Genomic DNA, 20,435 nt, shown 5'->3' with positions numbered 1-20,435 from the left:
ACTCATTCCTTTTTCAACTAATGCTTATTTAGCATGTACTAGGCACAGTAGGTGATACCAGTAGTAGAACACCAGTGTCTGAGCTTCAAGTCAGTTACCTGGAAGAAGTCGCCCTCTCTGGCATCAATTTCTTTTCTATAAAATGAGGAGGTTGGACAAAGTCTCTAGGGTTCTTTTCACTTTTTAAAAAATTGCTGTTCTTCTGATCCTAATGCCTGATCTGCTTTGCCAGGGGGGGTTGCTATGAAGATGAAGTTGGGAAATATGCATGAAAGGGCTTTGAAAACTATAGAGCACAGCTGAACACGTGAGGCATTATCCTCATGGTTGTTGCCACAGTCCCAAAGCCCTTAGAGAAAAGTGTTCAGAGACCTGCTTGATAGCACCCCTCTGGGATCCAAAGAGGAAAAGCTCTCCCTCGTCTCACTGGGATCTCTCCTGCTGCTGGGAAACCCACAGGTTGTTTCTGTGCATCAGCAGCTGCTCACAGCCAATGCTTTTCAGAGAATGCAACTGCCCCCAAGACAACAGAATGTACAGAAGAACTTTCTGTCTAAGTGGAACAGAGGATGTGGGCAAGGTAAGAATCCAACAGGCAGAGAATTGGTCCTGTGCTATGTAGACTGTGCAGTCCAGGCAGAAATAATAATGTTCACAACAGAGTAAAGAAGAAAGACCAGAGTGGTGGGAGCAGGCAGTCTAGGGAGTGCAGAACCTGATGAGGCTGGAGTGGTGGGCATGGCTCACACCCAGAAGGTTCCCAGGGAGAGTTCAGTCATGGAGTGGAAAGCTTGCAGAGCAGCTGTGATCAGATTCAGGAAAGACTGTGCCATCTGCAGTGTACAGAGTGGATTGAAGGAAGGCAGGTAAGGGAGGGTCCATCACCCAGACACTCTCCTCTGGGACATCATGGTGTATACAAGACCTCTGCTCTGCAGAGCTCTCCTAGCCTGCTCCTCAGATACTCTGGAGTCAGCCTAGCATTAAGACTAACCACAGAACCCAGATGGCCAAAAGGCAGTACAACTCCTGGTCCAGCCCCTGCACCATCTCTTTAGACCAGCCCATCTCTTTAGAGCCCCGTGACTTTGGGGAAAAACTTCCAGCATCTTGCCCCCTTGTAGCCTGGGGTAGGGCCTCCTCCTGGCAGGACAGATTCTTCTCTTGGTCAATCAGAAGCACAGGAATCAGATTTGCCATTTGGTTCCCAGGGTGCTCTGGCCTGAGCTGACACACTGCCTCTTTAAGCGCATTATGAAGATTATCAGCAATGTATCAAGGTGTCTTTGCAGCACGGTATAAACTTCGGCTGCACTACTTATTGCCATAAACCACACTTCCAGGTTTTTATTTATATGCGCATTAGTTCAATATGATTGGATCTGTAGGCAGCAGAGGGGATTGGGGTAATTTATATATATATCAATAAAGGTCTCCAGCCAGCCACTGGGTGCTCTAAGGGGAACAGTAGTTCCATTTAAAACATTAGGAACTGGAGAAATTGAAAATAACTCTCTATTTAGAGGCCAAAGAGTAAGGCATTTTGCAGGGAAGGTCTCAGCCCAGCCGGGCTATGCTAAAAAGGCTGTTAAAATGTCATTTGGCTGATAGTTAAGCCACAGAATTTACCTTAACCCCTTCAATTCAATTGTATTTTTCTCTGTGAAGCATGAGCCCCACCGAGGGACAGGACTGTGGGATGGAAAGGCAGAGGAGTGCATGGGCAGGCGTCGTTTTTTGCCTCCTAATGTCCATTTTCACTGTCTCCTGGGAGCATCACCTCAGCGAGCTCTGCTGGACCCTCCACATGAGGCCTTCCTGGAACACTGGTCAAGGTTTCCGGCAGTCCCCAGCCATGCAGGCCTCCGTGTACACGCTGGATCGATCAGACTTGCCCTCCTGAGATTAGTGCCACAAGGACTAAGAATGGTGAAAGCCACCTTATTCTGGCAGTGTTGTCCTGAAGACACTCCCTGTTGGTTCCTGCCCCCTATTGCAATGGAGCTGCCCTGGCTCCTGGGAACAGTGTTTTCCCTTCCATTTCATTAACCATGAAATAGTCTTCCAATGAATCCTGCTTATGTTAGCCAGTTTCTGTTGCCTACAACTAAGGAGCCTAAGGGAGCCACTGGGGGGCAGGAGCCCTGGATATTAGGATTGGACCCATCACTAACCAGCTGCGTGACCACTGATAAGTAGCCTCCCTACTCAGGGTATCCATTTCCTCATCTGTAAAATGAAAGTATTGGAAGGGGTCACTAATTCTCAAACTTTAAGAATCTTATTCACAATTTAGACTCTGATTCCATCCTTTTAGAGTGAGGAGGCCCAGGCAGCAGCTCTGTGACCAGCACTGATTCTGTGCCTACCAAACTTTAAGAGCCACTTCCAAATGATGCCCCCCAGGGTCGTCAGTTCTGGGGTAGACTCACAGGGTAGCCTCTGGGTGAGGGAAAAGTTGACCAGGGCGACCCTCTTGTCTCAACTAGGGCAGTGTTCCTTTTATGTTTCATAGTGAGGGTATACATTATATTTCCTCTGTGAAAAGGGATCTACCAATGGAAAAAATTAAAAATCACTGGGCTAGAATCACTAGATCATGTCCAAGGAGCCTTCCTGTTCTGATTCCACCAGGCACCTCCTGCACGGCTTCCAAAGGAAAGCAGACGTCAACCCCTTCAGGGAACTGACCACTGCGTTAATTTTATTTCAACTTTGGCTAGAAAGAGAAACAAAAGCAAGACCTCAATCTTGAAATGATCTGCCTAACAAACCCACGAGCAGGAGTTTATTACCCCGCGGGTGACGATGCAGCCACGGGGGCCTTGCAGGACTTGCTGTGTGATGTAATTGGATAACAACAGAGCCTGGTGACCTCGCAGTCACATCGTAGGGCTCCGCCCACAGTGCCTCTTCCTGCCATGGCATTTGAAACACCATAAACTGGAGCCAGAGGAGATCCATAAACAGCCCGGTTCTTATTTTTTACTTTAGAGTCCCTATGTGGCTTCATTTATTTTCAAAAGAGCGTGTGACATGTTCGTTGGCACCTTCCCTGCCATAAAATATCTGTTGACATTTGTGGTTTGGGGCTGGGTTGGATTAGTTGCTGTTTCATTCCATCCACCTACTGCATGTGGCACCAGGAGAAAACGCCACTCTACCCGGAGCCCTTGTCACATCTTCTGCTCTCTCCCCAGAACAACACATGAATGGGAAGATGGAAAGAGCTACTCCGTCTTTTATCAGCTGTGTGACCTAGACACAGCACATGAGAGCTACTCCGTCTTTTATCAACTGTGTGACCTTAGACAAGGCACATGACCTCTGTCTCCATTTCCTGGCCCACGTGTGGCTTTCGTAAGGTAAGATGAGGAAGAGAAGCTTTACAACAGTGACTAACATTTATCTGCCCCTGGCAAGGGTCCAGACACTGGGCTATGCTGCAGTACCTGAGTTGTCTCAATCAGTCCTCTCACAAGCCTATTCTGTAGCTATGACCATCGTTACTCCCATTTTACAGAAGGAAAAACAGAGGCATAAAAAGGTTAAGTAACTTGCCCAAGGCTACACACCCAATAAGTGGTGGGATAAGCGTCAGTCTCAAGAAGGCTGACTCCACAGTGCTTCACTGCAGCCCTACATTCATGGTGCCTCTCCACACCCGGCTGAAACGTTTGGAGGAATGTCAGGTAGAGGGCTTCTAGAGTATGCTGGGGAAATCAGACGTGGAGAGTGACTTAGGGTAAAATAATGCAAAATAAAAACATGGTTCAATGGAAAGAACACCGGGGGATCTGTGCCACTTGTCCTCCTGGAGGCTCAGTCTTCTCCAGCAAAATGGGGAAATTATTCCTACCTTGTAGAGATGGTGTTAAAATAAAGATGCGTGTATGGCCACCTATCAAGTACTCAGTAAATGGAAGTGGTAGATTGTGTGTGGCAGCATGCCAAAAAGCTAGCTGAAAGAAAGACATTAGTAGTCATATAAAGTATGATTATATATTAGAGTAACATAGAATTCCTTCCAAAATTATAAAATCAATCCAGAATTTTCTTCCCTACATTAAACTCACAGGGAGCATGAGTCAAAAGCCGACAGAGTTAAAACAAACAAACTTGTCTCTGTCTCCCACCCACCCAATTTACCCGAGTCAAAAGCCTTGAAACTCCTACAACAGGAAATCTCTATTCTATGTTGGGACATGACATAAGAAGGACAATTTAAGCATTATCCCATGTGGAAACTAAACTCTTTTATAGTTATCATCCAGACAGAATTTCTATTCATACATTTATGCAAATCTTCTTAGATATATTTCTATATATACACACATATACTCACAAATAAATATTTATCTTAATGAGATCATGCTAAAATTGAAATTCATATTTTTCTTTAAAAATATGCTTAGACATCATTCCAAGCCAATAAATACAGATACACATCATCATTTTAATGCCTTCACAATACTCCACTGTATAGATACACTATGATTAACCAACTGGAGGCTTAAATGGATTCCAGGTTTTGCTGTAATAAACAGCACTGCAACGAATGTCTTGTAAATACATCTTTGTGTACCTACCAGAGAAGGTCTTAGGATAAAGTTCTAGATATGGACATGTAGGGTCAAAGATATGCACATTTAAAATTTCACTGTAAGAGCTTCCAGGCTGGTGAATGCATCCATGCGCTGGGAGGGTGGCACAACCCAGTCCCATGTGGACACAAGCTCCTGCTCTAAGGACACTTCCGGATCTCACTCTATGTACTTCTGAATCTAGTTGTTCATCTGTATCCTTTATAACAAGCTGGGAATCATGGGGGTGAGAAAGCTAAATGATGTGAGTAAGCTCTGCCACCAGCCAGGCGCAGGGCTAGTGTGGAAAACAAGTCTGTTGGGCACCGAAGCACATGTCCATCCTGCTCTTGCTGGGCCTCCTCATGGCTCATTGGCCCAAGATGTAGGGCCTGGCATTCGGCATGCTGAGTACACAATAGCGCAATGAGAAGACTGTGGCCAGTGTGAGCAAGTTAAAGGCTGTGTGGTTATTAACTGACCCAGGTCCAGCTACACTGTGAGCTGTGATGAAGCCAGGTGATTAACTGTAACCAAACCGGATCCTCCAAGAACACTAGGTACAGGCTTGAACAGGGGGCCATGGATGTAGGAAGCTAAGGACTTGAAAAGGCTTTGGAGGATGATATGTCAGACCTGGTGAGAAGGGATGAAAAACTGAGGCTTTCTTGGCATGAAGAAAACAGGTCTGGCTAGTAACTCAATAATGACTTTAAGGTACATGAAGATTATTCTGTGGGGCTGCAATCTGAATCCACGATGGGTACATGGCTTGATGACATAGGCACACGGTTCTCAACATTTACCCTTCAGAGGATTTAAATAAAGTATTTTACACACACACACAAACAACAACAAAAAAACCTTTGCTTTATATTTCCAAACTGTTTTCCTGCAGAATGGTAGTTCCACCTTAGAGTCCCCGTAACCAGTATGAGAGAGAATTCTAAGTCGTAGGTTGAACCATATGAAATTGTTCTATTTGCCCATCAAAAGTGCTTGAATATCAGTAAATGCACACAGTTCAAGTCAATAATGCATCCCTAACACGTACCAGGTTGTGCCTTTCCACTTTAAACACTGCCTGGCCATTCGGAAAAGGATGATCACGTATTTGGATCGTGCACCTCTGTATGTAGATGGGAGGAGGAGGGACCTGGAGACTGTTTCACTGCCCCTCTGAGAACGTGCAGTGATCTGCAGGCCTCCTGCTTTCCAATCAGGAAGCAATCTTTTCTTTAGAGAGCTAAAGGCATTGATTCTGAGTCGCTAGATGATAAAGAGGGAGTGTTCCTCTGCCACCCCTTTTTTGTTAAAAGATAGATTCAGTAAAACGGAAAGGAAACCAGTGTGCATTGTCACAAGTCCTTGAGGTCACCTCACTAAACACAGGTTAAATCTGGAGGAACGTCACCGCTAAAGAGCCTCACAGCAGCCCAGCCATTTGTGGTTTCATTCTCGGGAGTATGGGTTCTAAAAATGCTCCAAAAAGAAAAAATCCATGGTCGCATGTGTGGGGAGAATGGGACACTCTATTTAGTTTAATATTTATTTAAATTAAATTAAATTTAAAAGTTCATTCTCCTGGCGAGTTGCGGCTCACTGAAACTTTCAAGGCCCGGAGAATGCCTGCAGTAAGGAAGCTGTCTCCTTTCGGTGAACCCTGCATCTGACCACAAATCCCTTTGATCACATGACATTTATTAAAGTCTCTTCTACCATGTGTTGGAAGAGACTTTCAAAATGTCCAACACTCTTATTTTATTAGAGAAGAACCTGGATTGTGAAGGTTGTACCTTAAGTCAATGACAAAGCCAGGATCAGAAGTTTTATCTCGAGCCATTCTACAGGTATTTACTGAGTGCCTGTCGTGCACCAAAATCCCTGCCAGACACTGGCAAATACAGTTAACCAGACATAATCCGTGGGAGGGACAGTGGAGAGAAAAAATAAATCCACAGGCAATTTCAACTTCATGTAACTTGTAATAATCTAGAACATGTGGCTACTGGGCACTTAAAGTGTGGCTTCGGGAACTGAGGAACTGGATTTTTAAACTTAATTTAATTTTAATAAATTTAAATCTAAAAACAAAAGCAGTGTAAAATAATTTTCTATTAGATACAGCTTTGTTGTTTTGGCAGGACTATATTTCACTTTAACCACCGAAAATTTACCTTCTAAGTGGAGTTGAGCTGTTAATGTAAAATACACACCAAGTTTCGAAGACTTGGTTCAAAAAAATGTGAAATATCCCATTAATAATTTTTGTATTGATTATATATTGAAACATTAATATTGTGGATATATTGGGTAAAAGAAAAAGATGATTAAAATTGATTTCACCTGTCCCTTATTTAATGTCTTTAACATGGTTAGGGGAAAGTTTTAGATTACATATGCGTTTCATCACACTGCATTTGGACAGAGCTGATCTAAGAGCTTTAGAGAGCTCAGGAAGCAGGGTGCCTAACTAAGATCTGAGAACACTTCCCAAGAGATGGTTTTTATAGTGAGACCTAAAGGAAGAGAAGGAATGAGCCAGGAGAAGACAGGAAGGAAGAGTTCCTGGCTGAGGGAATGGCTTGTGCAAAGGCCCCGAGGCTGAGCAGAGGAGGGCTCCTGGATCCAGATCGCTATCACTTCCTGTGCACGGCACCTTCTCTGCTCAGGGCCCCAAATATTCCTCACACAGACCACTCTGCCTCTATAACCACTGGAGGCTCTAAATATCTCTAAAATCAGACATAGACATTAGGTGCTTAGAAAAGAGTACTGTTGTTCATATTTCATGCAGATTAAAGCTAAATGTAGACTCTTGCACAGGTTACTGATCCATTTAAAATGTGCAACGATTTTATATGTGCTCAAAGGAATCTCCTTTATAGGAAATAACTCCCACCAAAGCAAGCATCATATTACTCCCAATAAGGATATTTGCAATTGGCTTTTGTGAGGACAGGCAGCTGGCCTGGAGCAGAGGCAGGGAGGATGCTCAGCAGCAAAGGATAGGTGTAAAAGGGGGTGCTGGGAGGTAGTCCAGCAGAGTGGTGAGAGTTCAGGCTCTTCCAGCTTCACCACTTCCAGCTGTGTGACACCAGACAATCTTGTAACCACTCTGGGCCCCAGCTTCCTCACTGTAAAAGAGGAAAAGTAGCATCCACCAAGGAATTGCTCAACTTCAGCACTACTGACATTTGGGCCAGGTAATTCTCTGCTGTGAGGGCCTGCTCTGTGTTCTGTGAGGTGTTGAGCAGCATCCCTGGCCTCTGCCCACTAGAGGCCAGTGGTACCCTGCACCCCAGCTGTGACAACCATAAATGTCTTCAGACATTGCCAAATGTCTCCTGGGGCCAAATCACTGCCCTTGGAGAACTGCTGGTCTACTGAATGAGTTGTGAGGAGGAGATGGAACCTTCGGGAGAAGTGGTGGTACAGCTCTGAATCTTGGCAAGCGCTCCATAAAGGTTTGCGAAATAAATGCATAAAATAAATGGGGGAAAAGCTCCTACAGAGATGACAATGGCACTTAGCAGATCTGCCATTCTGTGAATTTAACCAGCCATCACTTTATCCCTGGAACTTCCATCTACCCCCTCTCTCTTCCCACCCCAAGAAGCCAGGCCCAGGGTCTCCCGAGTAATGTGGGCAGAAAGGCCCTGCAAATGGGACAGGACTGCCTCGATAGATTTAATGGTGCTTTTTAAATGTGGGTAATTATAGGGCCTCTTCTAAGCAAGTGCACCAGTGGCAGGAGGCTGAGGGCTCTGGGGCACTGTGGGCCCACATAGCTCAGCTCCGTCGAGCTGATGGTAATGTTATTAAATGTGCTCTCTCCTTTTATTAGGCATCTTAATAACCTCTAAGTTGTACCCAGGAGAGTTGCTGCAGAAAAGGAATTCTGGCCAACCTAATTTGTATTTGAAAATACCCCATAGGCCAACAGAACAAGATTCAGATGAATTTCACAGGCAGCTGAGGGCTACACAAGGCAAGTGTTTCCAAATTGTACTCAATTATTGAATGCAAAATGCCTGCCTCCCTGCCTTCTCCATCCCCATTCTTTGCCCTTCTTTTCTGCCAATGTCCCTGCACCCCCACACATGCACATGCAACCCACACCAGCCACTAGCTGACAAAGAGACTTAATGTGGGTGCTTCCATGTCCACAGAGAAATAATGATGTGAGTTCACACTTAATGACCACTTATTACCCCAAGTCAGATGCCAGTGCATTTCTTAGAACAATTTGAAAGGTGAGTGCTATCCTCAACTCCATTTTATAATTGAGGAAATTGCAGTTTAAAAAGGTTAATATCTTACCAGAAAGAATTACACAACTAGGTGATTACAGAGCCTGGATATAAACCAAATTCCATCTGCCCCCCAAGCTGGTGCCCTTCACCGCTGCCTAACAATTTTCAATGATCAGATGGTGGCAGGGAGTATGTCCACTTACTAGTTCGCCGTGTTCAGGTGACAATATGTTCCTGTCCTGTATGGCGTTCTGGGAAAAGACACTGCCCCTGCCCTCAGAGATTTCACAATGGAAATTACGCACAATGGAAAGAACACTTTAAAGGAGTCAGGAAAGAGGAATGACGACTCCCCTTTGTTATCAGTGAGAAGCAGCTACTTGCCAGGCAGTGCACTACTACCTACTGGGGACAGTGCCACAGCCACAAATAAAGGCAGTGGGTTTGAGAAACAGTCCAGGGATAGAATGACAGAATCTGCAAGTCTTGACTAAAAGGGTAGAGAGCAGAGACAGAGCAAAGGAGACTCATATTTCCCTGGTGCAAGAGACTATGAAGATGAGCGAGCCAGTAGCTGAAGCTGAAGGGCAGGATTTGGGGAGAAGCAGTGACTCTGTTTTCAAGTATGTTTAGAGCTGTCATAAGACATTACATTCGTTTGCTGTTGCTGCTGCAACAAATAACCACAAACGTTGTGGCTTTACACAACACAGATTTCATTTCTTCCAGTTCCTGAGTTCAGAACTCCAAAATGAGTGTTAGGGAAATCAGAATCAAGGTGTTCGCAGGGCTGGTTTCCTCTGAAGGCTTCAGGCAAGAATCTTTTCCTCGCCTCTTCCCGATTCCAGAAGCTGCCGGCATTTCCTAGCTCCTGGCCACATCAATTCAGTCTCTGCTTCTCTGGTCACATAGTTCTCTGTCCTTCTGTTTTCTTCTTCTAACTACAGGTATAATTCATCAGTTCCGCTGAGATAATCCTGGATAATTTCCCCGTCCCAAGACCCTTAACTTAATCACATCTGCAAAGCGCTTTTTGCCATCTAAGGAAGCACAGGCAGGTCCCAGGGATCAGGATGTGGACATTCCAAAGAGCCATTACTCAGCCGACCACACACATTCACAGTTAGAGAGGTGAGTCTAGAACTGGGGGGAAATTCATTCATTCGTTCGTTCATTCATTCATTCATGCATTCATGCAACCCTTCAATAATCATTTATCAAGCAGTTCCCATGTGTCAAGGAGATCATCACACACTATAAGAGCTAATTTGGGATTAATCCCCGTAGCTCACAGATGATAGGAGTTTATGTAAACAGAGCTTAGAAAATGAAAAGCAAAGAACTGAAGACGGCCTTTGGAGGAAATCTACACATTTCTGGAAGAGACAGGAAAAGGGGACCCAATGTGACTTTGCCCCGTTTAAGAGCTATTAACGGCACCATTTGTACAGGTTTGTTTCTACCGTCTGGGTGACTGTACACGTTGATAAGCAGGCAATGGGATTGGAAAACATGATGTCTGGTGGCGGGGGCGAGAGGAGGGATTCAAGCAGATTCTTCTGGAGCCACAGCATCTCTGGAAGGTCCGCTCCCCAGCCTCGGCTCTCCGCTAGTGACTGTGGCTCTGGCCAGTTCATTTCCTCTCCCTTTCTCAGCCAAGTACAGCCATTAAGCCCTTCGCCTCCGTTCCCTGCAGCCAGAGCTCTTGGCTGCCCTAGTAATGGAGGCAGCAAGAATTTAATCCATGGCAGCCTCAGGTGCAGAAAGATGATACTGAATATTTCATTGCTGGGATGATGGGAACTGCAAGCCCCTGGAGAGGATCTGGCCGAATCTTTTAAGCGAGTCTTTCCAGGAATCCACTGGGTAACGGGCTGTTGGCAGCGAGGCCTGCCACTCGGGCCTCCGCCTCCCCGTGGGAGGGGGGGCGGCGTTAGGGGGGCAGTGCTAAAAGGCCAGCCCCCACTCTCGTTCGAGGAAATTCATTTTTTTAACTCTCCTTTCAGAGGTTGCCTGTCACTCCTTTGAATCCAAAAGACATTTGTCACCCATTTCTTCCCCTTTTTTTGTTTTTCATAAAGAGCCAAGTGAAAGGGAAATAAAAAGGCCAACAAAGAGAAATTATTTCAGGTACATTTCTTCTCTTCGGGAAGTCACCTGCTTTGGCTCCCACCTTTCGCGCCCCTCAGTCTCGAACAGCTAGCACAGGAGGGCGCAGGTTAGGGCGGACAGGAGCAAAACAGACACATTATCTCGGCGGGGAGTTTCAGGGACCGGGCTCGTTGTTAAGTAAACACCATTTGTTAAGCACTGAAGTAGTAGAGTGAGAAAAAGATAGACTATTTTTCCTTAAAAAATTAAGTGTTTTGAAAAACTGAATTAGATTTCTTTTCATTACTCTTCACAGAATTGGAAACAGATGGCATGTGCCATGAACTTAAAAATAAACACAAAGAGAAAGTGGAAAAGGTCAGTTTCGGTGTCCTGGGGAGGTGAGATGACCTGAAATGTGACCCCCTTGCCCTTAAAACCTGAGTTTGGATCTGATTTGTGATTGCGGGTCCTGGCTGCTGCCCTGACAGAGTGGGGGTGAGCGGGAACTTAAAGGGCTGGGCAGCAGGAAGTGGGGCTCCCACCGGCACCTGGATGTGCTCACCAAGCTCTCCTCCCTAACCCTGCCCATCCTTTCAGAGAAAGTTCCTGCAGGGATAAGCTCTGGAGGAAGAGCAGACTCTGTTTACATCTGGCACTGTTATTTTCTAGCAGGAGAACTTCTCAACGTAAATATTTACATGCTCAGTGTCTCAGTGTTTCAGTTTGCGAATGAAATTGGTATGAGGAGAACATTAAATAATGCATGCAAAGTGCTAGCTTAGTGCCTGGCACATAGAAAGAGCTTAATGTATGGTAGTTACTATTATTAACAATAATAGTAGCATCAACAGTAACAGTACAAATTGACATTTCCATGGAACTCATGCCTTTTAAAGGCCATTTACCCAACCATTAGCATTTAGCCAACCCATCTACTAGGTGCCAAGTTCTATGTGATACTCAGGGATTCAATTATGGGACGAGAAATGCATGACTGTAGGGTGGGTGGAGCAGGGAAACAGACTGGAGACTCTGGTTGCCTATTAGCAAGTCCAAGCTTTCCTACTTGTAGTTGTACGGCCTTGGGCAAGTGGCTTATCTTTCTGTGCCTCAGTTTTCTGCACTACAAAATAGAGATAATCCACCTTATAGAGCTGCTGTGAGGATTAAATGAGTCCACAGATGTAAAGTATGTCACCGTTATCCGAAAGCTGTCTGCAGAGAGTGCACTCGGTTGCTTTAGCTTTCCTCATTGTAGTTCTTGCCCTCAGAAGGCTACCTTACAGGGTGGGGCTGAAGTAGGTTCACAGCTGTGAGTATGCAAAACACAGTTTATTCTTGTAATACTATTCATTAATTATCCTATCATTTTCCATATGAACAACTGTAAACCTAGTTTTGCCCCACCGTGTATAGTCTGCCACTTCCCTAAAATGGGAAGCTGCTTTCCAGATTCTGTATTTGCCACAAACTGTACCCAGCCACTAATTCAGAGACACGAAGACAGCCATAGAAGGAGGTTGAAGGCTTATCTACTGAGAGCATTGCATCACTGAGCCCAGTCAATGACTTCATATAGATTGAGATCAAGCCAGTTTTATAATTAGACGGAACCCGGCCAGAGATAGTATCATCTACAACATGCGTTCTCCCAGGCACTAGGAAAATCTTCACCATCGTCTTCTACACCTAGAGACAGGGGAACATAAACCTCACACACACACACACACACACACACACACACACAAACACATCTTCCCGTTGTGTGAAATTTCTTTATTGGAAGTTGTACTATTAGTGTAAATATCAAACAGAGCAACTGAATGCTTCACACCTGAACCCAAGGCCAGTGTGGAGCACGTGCTGACATGGAGCCTTCTATAGGAATAACCCTGGTTATCCGAATACGTCTACACTACCTGTACAGTTCCAGGAAGAGATATAAAAAACCTGTTTTCATTTTGTTCATCTAACCATTTTTTTTGCACTTATAGGAAATCCAGACAGGTACCTGAGTGCTCAGATTCAACCTGTAGATAATGAAGCTGCATGAACCCGGCCAGAGATAGTGTCAGACACCCATTCTTTCGACAAGTGCAGCTGGCCAAGTGAAGACGTTCCAGCCACCCCCTGTGGCTACTCCCCATGATGGAAGCAACAGCTTCAATCCAGGCTGTGCCAATGCAGCTCCAGACATAAAGGTGATGAAGGGCTGCTTTCAAAGCCCAAAGTCTTGCCTCAGGACCATTTAGAAAACACTGCTGGCTAGGGAGCCATCATACACACCAGTCAATGAAATATTACCCCTAATTGAGTGGGCCATTTGAGAATGCGACCAACAGTGTGTCCAAGGAGTCAGCACTCCCCTTTACAACTCCCCAAGCCCCTCCTGGGTTAGTATCCATTTAAAGAGAGAGAGAAATAAAACCACTTCAATGTAAATGAATCAAAGTTTGATATGGATAGGGGAGCAATCAGCTTCCCCTAATGACTGATCTGTTAAAGAGAATCATTCCGGACATGGTGCTCCTAAAACACACTGCTAGGTCATCAATTCTAGATTCCCCAAACTTCCACAGCAGGATAGTCAGGAGCTCATCTGGGGCAAAGAATGCAAGAGAATTGGTGGTCTTTATAAATGAAAAGGCTTTGGATGCATCAGACCTGGACACCAAGGGAGAGCCAACTTGATCTGAGTCATTCTTCAAAATTCCATTAAAACATCTTCTAGAGAAGCCAATCCCAAAGCCATTTCTGAAAAGTCAGATATCTCCCAATACTAAAGCAACATACTGAAGTCAGCAGTAGCAAACTATTTCATTTTCTTTGGCCCAAAGAATGCTCTGCTGTTTCCATTTTAATTAGTTATCAATATTTAAAAATCAGGATACTTCATTGGGACTTTGCTTCTCTTGAAGATCACCTGACACTGTTTCCACATAGAACCAGCTGAAGCTGAGTAGCTGTCACCTCTTCAAACAGTCCCCATGGTCTCCATCTGGCCTCCTTGACACATTTATGTTAACTGCTGGTCTCCATAGGCACTGGCTTTACAAATTCTATCGCAGAGTTACTCTGGTGCCTGTATAGACAGAAATCAATTCTGATTCCCTGGTCCTGACCCAGAATCGATATTACGAACTGGATGTAAATAAAGTCAAAGCTGTCTCCAATTGGCTTAACGAGAAACCCCACACACCAGACACCTCATGCTAGGCGGTGACAAACGGGCCATTTAAGTCTTCTTTCATGGAAAGCGTGACGCAGCTTGAGGCAGCTTGAGCGAGCTGTCAGTTTTCCATGAAACCTGCCATATATCCCAGTCTTGAAAGTACCAGGACCCAGAATGTCCTGTCCACGGAGGGTCACTACACTTTGCAACCAACTTCCATTTCTGAAGATAATCTAAGCTCATCTCTCTTTAGACAAAAATATGTGCCTTCTGCATATCTCAAAGCTCGGCTCTCTACATTCTCACCACCGTGGGGTAATATTGCTTCATGAGAAAGCTTAGCAGGACGCCGATGAGCAGGGCTCCTGAATCCAGGTGGCTGGATCTCAGTCCCTGTTTGAGCCCTCACTACATGATCTTAGGCAAGTCCCTTTACCTCCCTTTATGCACACACTTTTTATGCAAAATGAAATTAGTGCCCACATAATAATTCAAGTAATGCCTGTGAGCACTTATGCAGTGCTTGCTTATATAACATATATTCCATAAATATTAGGTCAAAGATGAAATCTACCATGTGAAACTTTTCACCTGTAACTTGCTTAAACCTTTCATTCCAGCTTTCCTGTTCCTACCCAAATATAGCTTGTGTAGCCCCACATCTTGTCATTTGGTCCCCAGAACCCCTCTCTCACTGGCATACTCTTCTTTTTTGTCTGTATTTAACTGACTAACCCATACATTAAGGTTTAATTCAAATTCCATTTTCCCCACAAGGCCCTCCCTGACTACGCCAAGCGCAGCATGAACTCGCATTCTTCTGGAATCCAGTCTGAGAACCGGTAGATGTTTCAAAACTACCCAGACGGGTGCGGTGAGGATGGGCGCAGCAGCCTGAGTGTGGCAAAGAGAAAACCAACGTCCAGCTCTCCCTCCCGCCGCCACCGTCCCATCTGGATGTGTATGATATGACATGGATGTGTCACACTGTCCTAAGGTTTCAAGGCATTTCACCTCAAAATTCCCCATAGTAAACTCTTTCACTAACAATGAACATCTGCTTTCCAGTCACTGGAGCTCCTGATCCGGGCCCGATAAAATCAAAGGATATTCATTAAAAAGATTTCCTTCTTTTTTTTCTGATGGAGGGTGAGAACAGTGAAAGCAGAGCCAACAGGATTAGTTTGGGGGCATGAATAAAGGAACCAAGGGTGGTTCCTAGGTTTGGAGGTTAAACAACTGAGTGAATGGGGTGCTCTTCGTGAGCCAGGGGACACTGAGGGAGCTGCGGGGGTTTCCTTGGGAGTGAAAGAGAAATGGAGCATTCTGACCGTGCTAAATTAGAGGCATCTATCAGAAATGCCAACGGGCCAACGGAGAGGGCAACTATAGGAGCCTGGCACTCAGCAGGAGAGATGAGATTCAAAATACCAATGTGTGAGTCGTTAGTATAGAAAGGGTATTTAAGGCCACGGGACTGGGTCAGGTCACCTGGGGAGTGCGGTGAAGAGAAAAGAGGAGAGAACCCGAGGCAGCTAACCCAGCTAAGGGGCAGCTAACCCAGCTAAGGGGCAGCTAACCCAGTTAAGGGACAGCTAGCCCAGCTAAGGGGCAGCTAACCCAGCTAAGGGGGGGGCTAACCCAGCTAAGGGGCGGCTAGCCCAGCTAAGGGGGAGCTAACCCAGCTAAGGGACAGCTAGCCCAGCTAAGGGGCAGCTAACCCAGCTAAGGGGCAGCTAGCCCAGCTAAGGGGCAGCTAACCCAGCTAAGGGGGGGCTAACCCAGCTAAGGGGCGGCTAGCCCAGCTAAGGGGCAGCTAACCCAGCTAAGGGGCAGCTAGCCCAGCTAAGGGGCAGCTAACCCAGCTAAGGGACAGCTAGCCCAGCTAAGGGGCAGCTAACCCAGCTAAGGGGGGGCTAACCCAGCTAAGGGGCGGCTAGCCCAGCTAAGGGGGAGCTAACCCAGCTAAGGGACAGCTAGCCCAGCTAAGGGGCAGCTAACCCAGCTAAGGGGCAGCTAGCCCAGCTAAGGGGCAGCTAACCCAGCTAAGGGGCCGCCAGCGAGGCAGGGGGAGCGTCCGGAGGCCGAGGCCACGCCATTCCCATCATGTGAAGAAAGCGTTCCAAGGAGTAGGGGGTGACACATGCTGCTGACAGGATGAGTAAGAGGAGGCCTGTGATCAGTCACTGAATTTAGCAAGACAGCCACCATGGTGACAAGAAAGTTTCAGTGGGGTGGTGGGGATTAAAGCATGATTAGAGAGAGAGGAGAGAATGGTCGGTATGGTGCATACAATGCTGTAGACCCCGAGAAGCCTCTGGTGCAGAGGGAAAGGCCCTGTGCGTGGCCAACGGGCCCGCAAGGGCAAGAGCGGAAGCAGGAAGCCAGTGAGGGGCTGTGAAAACTGTCCAAGTGACAGAACCAGTTGACCTCTCAGATGTAAGACGGTTGTCCGATTCCAATAAAACCTAAACAAAAAATAGTTGTGTTGCCAATATTCTTGCATAATGGGGGAGTTGGTGCATGCTTTTTACTTTTTTTTTTTTTTTAAAGACAGAAGTAGGAGTATTAGAAATCATGAGAACTTGAGATTTTCTAATGAGCCTCCATTGCCACTCATCTGCCATTTTCCAGATAGAAAAACTAAAGCTAAAGAGATAAAATCATGTGTCCAAAGGTGAAAGCTTATCTGTGTAGAAACAAAGTTAGAAACTGGAATGCCCTGTGTAATGCTCTCTCCTTATTCTACACATGTTCCTCATATGGGAAACTGTAGCTCATCAAAACCCCATCCAACCAGAGTCAAGAGGCAGAAATTTTTGTTTCCTGGAGGCAGGCATAATAAAGCTAAGATTAAAAACATGAGTTTTATGCTCCAGTTCTGACTTGGCCAGTTATTACCTATTTCACCTTGGTTAAATTACTCGCCTTCTCTAAACCTCAGCTTCTTCATTCAGAAAATAAGGGTAATAAGAGCTCATGCCTTGTAGGGTTTTTATGAGGATGAACTGAGCAGATATGCATAAAGTCATAGTGCCAGACATGCAGGAAGGACTCAATAAATGATAGCTATTGGTGCGATTCTTTGTCTTTTATCTCTGTATTTATCCAAACGCTAAGCTCCAATTCCTCTGGAGAAATTTAACAATTAAGAATGACTGGGAAGAGAAATTCCAAGCAGAGAAAAGGTCATAACCAAAGTCACCAAGGTAGGGATCACAAATCACGTTTGGAGAAGAGTACAACACCAAGTAATGACAAAACACCATCTGGGGGCTCACATCACTGAGAGGCAAAGGGAAATTCAAATTTACACAGATAAGGAGTTTAACTCTTTTGTGAAAATGCTAGCCTATTACATCTGGGGATTTGCTGTGATGCACAAAGCTCTGCTATGAGCATGTGATCTTCCAACCCTGTGAGATGAACCAGGCAATTACTGTTATTACTATGCCCATTTTAGAGATAAACAAATGAGGCTAAAAGAGATTAAGAAACTCACTCAAGGCCATGGAATCTAATAAGCGCCAGGGCCAGGACTAAAGCTCAGGTCTCCGGAATCTTCCATTTCGGTGTCTGATTACTTGGGGGAGCCTAAGTACAGCTTCTGTAGCATTTGATGATTTTATGATGTGCTTTGGGATTTATGATGTTATTTTGTCGGTACCTCTCCACCTCATAATCTACAATGGCAGTGTCTGCCTTTTGTCTGTGAAACATATAAAAGCACCCAGAGATTGTTAAGTGGTGGGTGCATCCAATAAATACATAAATCATAAAAATACAAAGAGCATATGATGGCTGGTTTCCTTTCTGACAAATCTGTTTCCTTCCTGACAAGAGATGCTGCCCTGTGGTTCTTCATGTGGGGAAATAAATGTCATAAGTTATCAGCCATTTAGTAGTATGCCTTGTATGCACCTAGAGTCCTGTGGGGATTTAAATTTCAAATTGAGGCACATCACTTATGAGTGCTGGCCTAGCTCTGTACATAGGCAAAGTCAGTGGATCCATTTAGGAGGTTATTTGAGAGCCCTCAAAAGTATCTCTACTGTCCCCCAAATATAATTTCTCTCACTGTCTTATCAGGGTCTATACAATGCCCACCTTCATGCAGTTCTTTGGTTAAGTTATTAAAGGTTCTTCCCTCATTTATTCCACAAATATCTGTTGAGCTATGACATATTGGGCACTGTTCTAGGTATTGAAGATGCAGCTGTAAGCAAAATAGACAAAGACCTTAACCTCATGGACCTTTTATTCCACTGAAGGATAGAATCATAGATGGATGGTAGGATTTGGGGATAGGAAATAAATAAATATAATATTATTATAATGCCTTCATTCAACCAATATCAGTTAAATGCCTATTATGTGCAAAGTCAATACAAGTCCTGAGAGTGTTTACCCAGGGGGTCATTTAGAATAATTCAGTTTGTCATATTAACCAGCCAGTGACCTAATAACCTGAAAGAAATTCAGACAGTGCCAAGCCCTGTGTAGTTCCTGGTCTCTCTGTGTCTCCCTTCCCTGCCCCTAAAACCATTTGGTTCAGCTCCACCTCTAGGACCAGTCCTCACTACATATGGATAGGAAGGATCTAAGCAATGTCAGCCTCCCACTCTTTGGAATTCCCTCCCAAATTATCCTGATAACTGAGCTTCCTTCATTTGATCAAAAAACCTATCTGAGTGTCTACTACATATATTCAATGTTAGAATTAAAAAAAAATGCATGGGGTAATCCCAGCTCTAAAGACCTCACAGCCTCTAGTAAGAAGAGAAACAAGTGAAAAATAAATAAACTGTGGTCCGGAGGCTGAAGCCCTATTACTGCTCACAGACCCCCTGCTATTCCTTCTAAATTAATTCACTTTCTAGACCCCCACTGGTCTAGAGCATTGCCCAATAGAACTTTTTGCAATTATGTAAATGTTCCATATGTGTGCTATCAAATACGGTAGCCACTTACCACATATTGAGTAGATATGTGGCTAAATCTTTTAGTTTAACCAAGAAACCAAAATTTTAATTGTATTTATTTTACTTAATTTAAATTTAAGTCTAAGTAACCACATGTGGCTAATGGCTACTATATTAGATAGGACAGGTCTAGAATTAGGAATGTTTCCAGGGCGGGCAAACCATGTTAAAGATCCTAGAATCCAGGGTCTATCAGGGTATAGGGTTCTGATGTCAGACTCTCCAAAGTGTTGCCATTCTCCTGAAAGTCTGCTGGGAGTTTCCTGTTGGAGGGCATTTTTTCCCCATGTGGTAATTCAGGACCCAGCCACCATCCATCTTATAACTCCAGAGCATCCCCTAGGGCCTCAGTGGCTTCTGTGTTTAAGTAGTAAATAGGAAGAGAGAAAGCAGAAATGTCACACTGAATTCTTGGGAAAACCCAAGAAAGGGTTGCTCTCCCATCCCATTAGAAAACTAGCCCTGTGTCCACACCTAGGTGCTGGGAAATATAGTCCCTGGCTAAGCATCCGCCTCCTGGTGATAACTATGGAAAGAGGGTAACAAAGTTCTGGTGGACAGCTATCCATCTTTGCCACACCAGCATTAGCCCTCTGCTGCAATTTCAAAGTTGAGCTGGGAAAAGCACCTAAAACAAGGCCCCAAACAAAAGCTACTGCTCTGTCAGTGAAAATAGGAACAGCATTAATCAAAGTGTCACTAAACTCGATTCTCCAAACAGGAAATCAGAGGGTAAGTTTGCAGCAAAAATCTAAGGATGAAATGCCCTTCACAGCCAAGGAGAGGGTGTTTCCTTACCTGTGGGTGAGAGAAAGCTGCCCTGTGCTCACTGTTTCCTCTCATACAATCATTAATGACCCTCCAGCCGTCCCCATCTCTCAGCGAGTTTGCTGATTGACCCAGCTTCGACCCTTTCCTACCCTTCTTTCTTCCTCCATGGTCAGCTTCAAAGTGTGCCCCCACATTTGATAGCCTAAGTCCAACTGGAGGTGAAAATTTAGGAGGGAACAAGAGGTTCCCTTCACCTCCTTGGCCCTGAGATGCTAAAGTCGTACGCTCAGAACAGAAGGGAGAATTTGAATATCCATGATTTACGGCTTTTATTTTTGTTCTGGCAGCTTCAGCTTCAAATTCAGGTTTCCTCGATGGTGAGACCACACAAAATGCATTGCTGTGTTGTCAGGATCATGAATTACGGTTGTATTGATGACACTGGAACAGTGTTATATGAATATCTTTCCACGAATAAATACAATGTAAGCCCCATATTTCTTGTTGTTTCTTAGAATGGCCTGAATCACTAAAGCAAGAACATTCCTATGCCAGATGATTCTTCCCCTTGCAATTC

Source organism: Miniopterus schreibersii, assembly GCF_964146895.1.
Source record: "Miniopterus schreibersii genome assembly, chromosome: 4".
NCBI lineage: Eukaryota > Metazoa > Chordata > Mammalia > Chiroptera > Miniopteridae > Miniopterus > Miniopterus schreibersii.
This window is presented reverse-complemented; position numbering follows the sequence as displayed.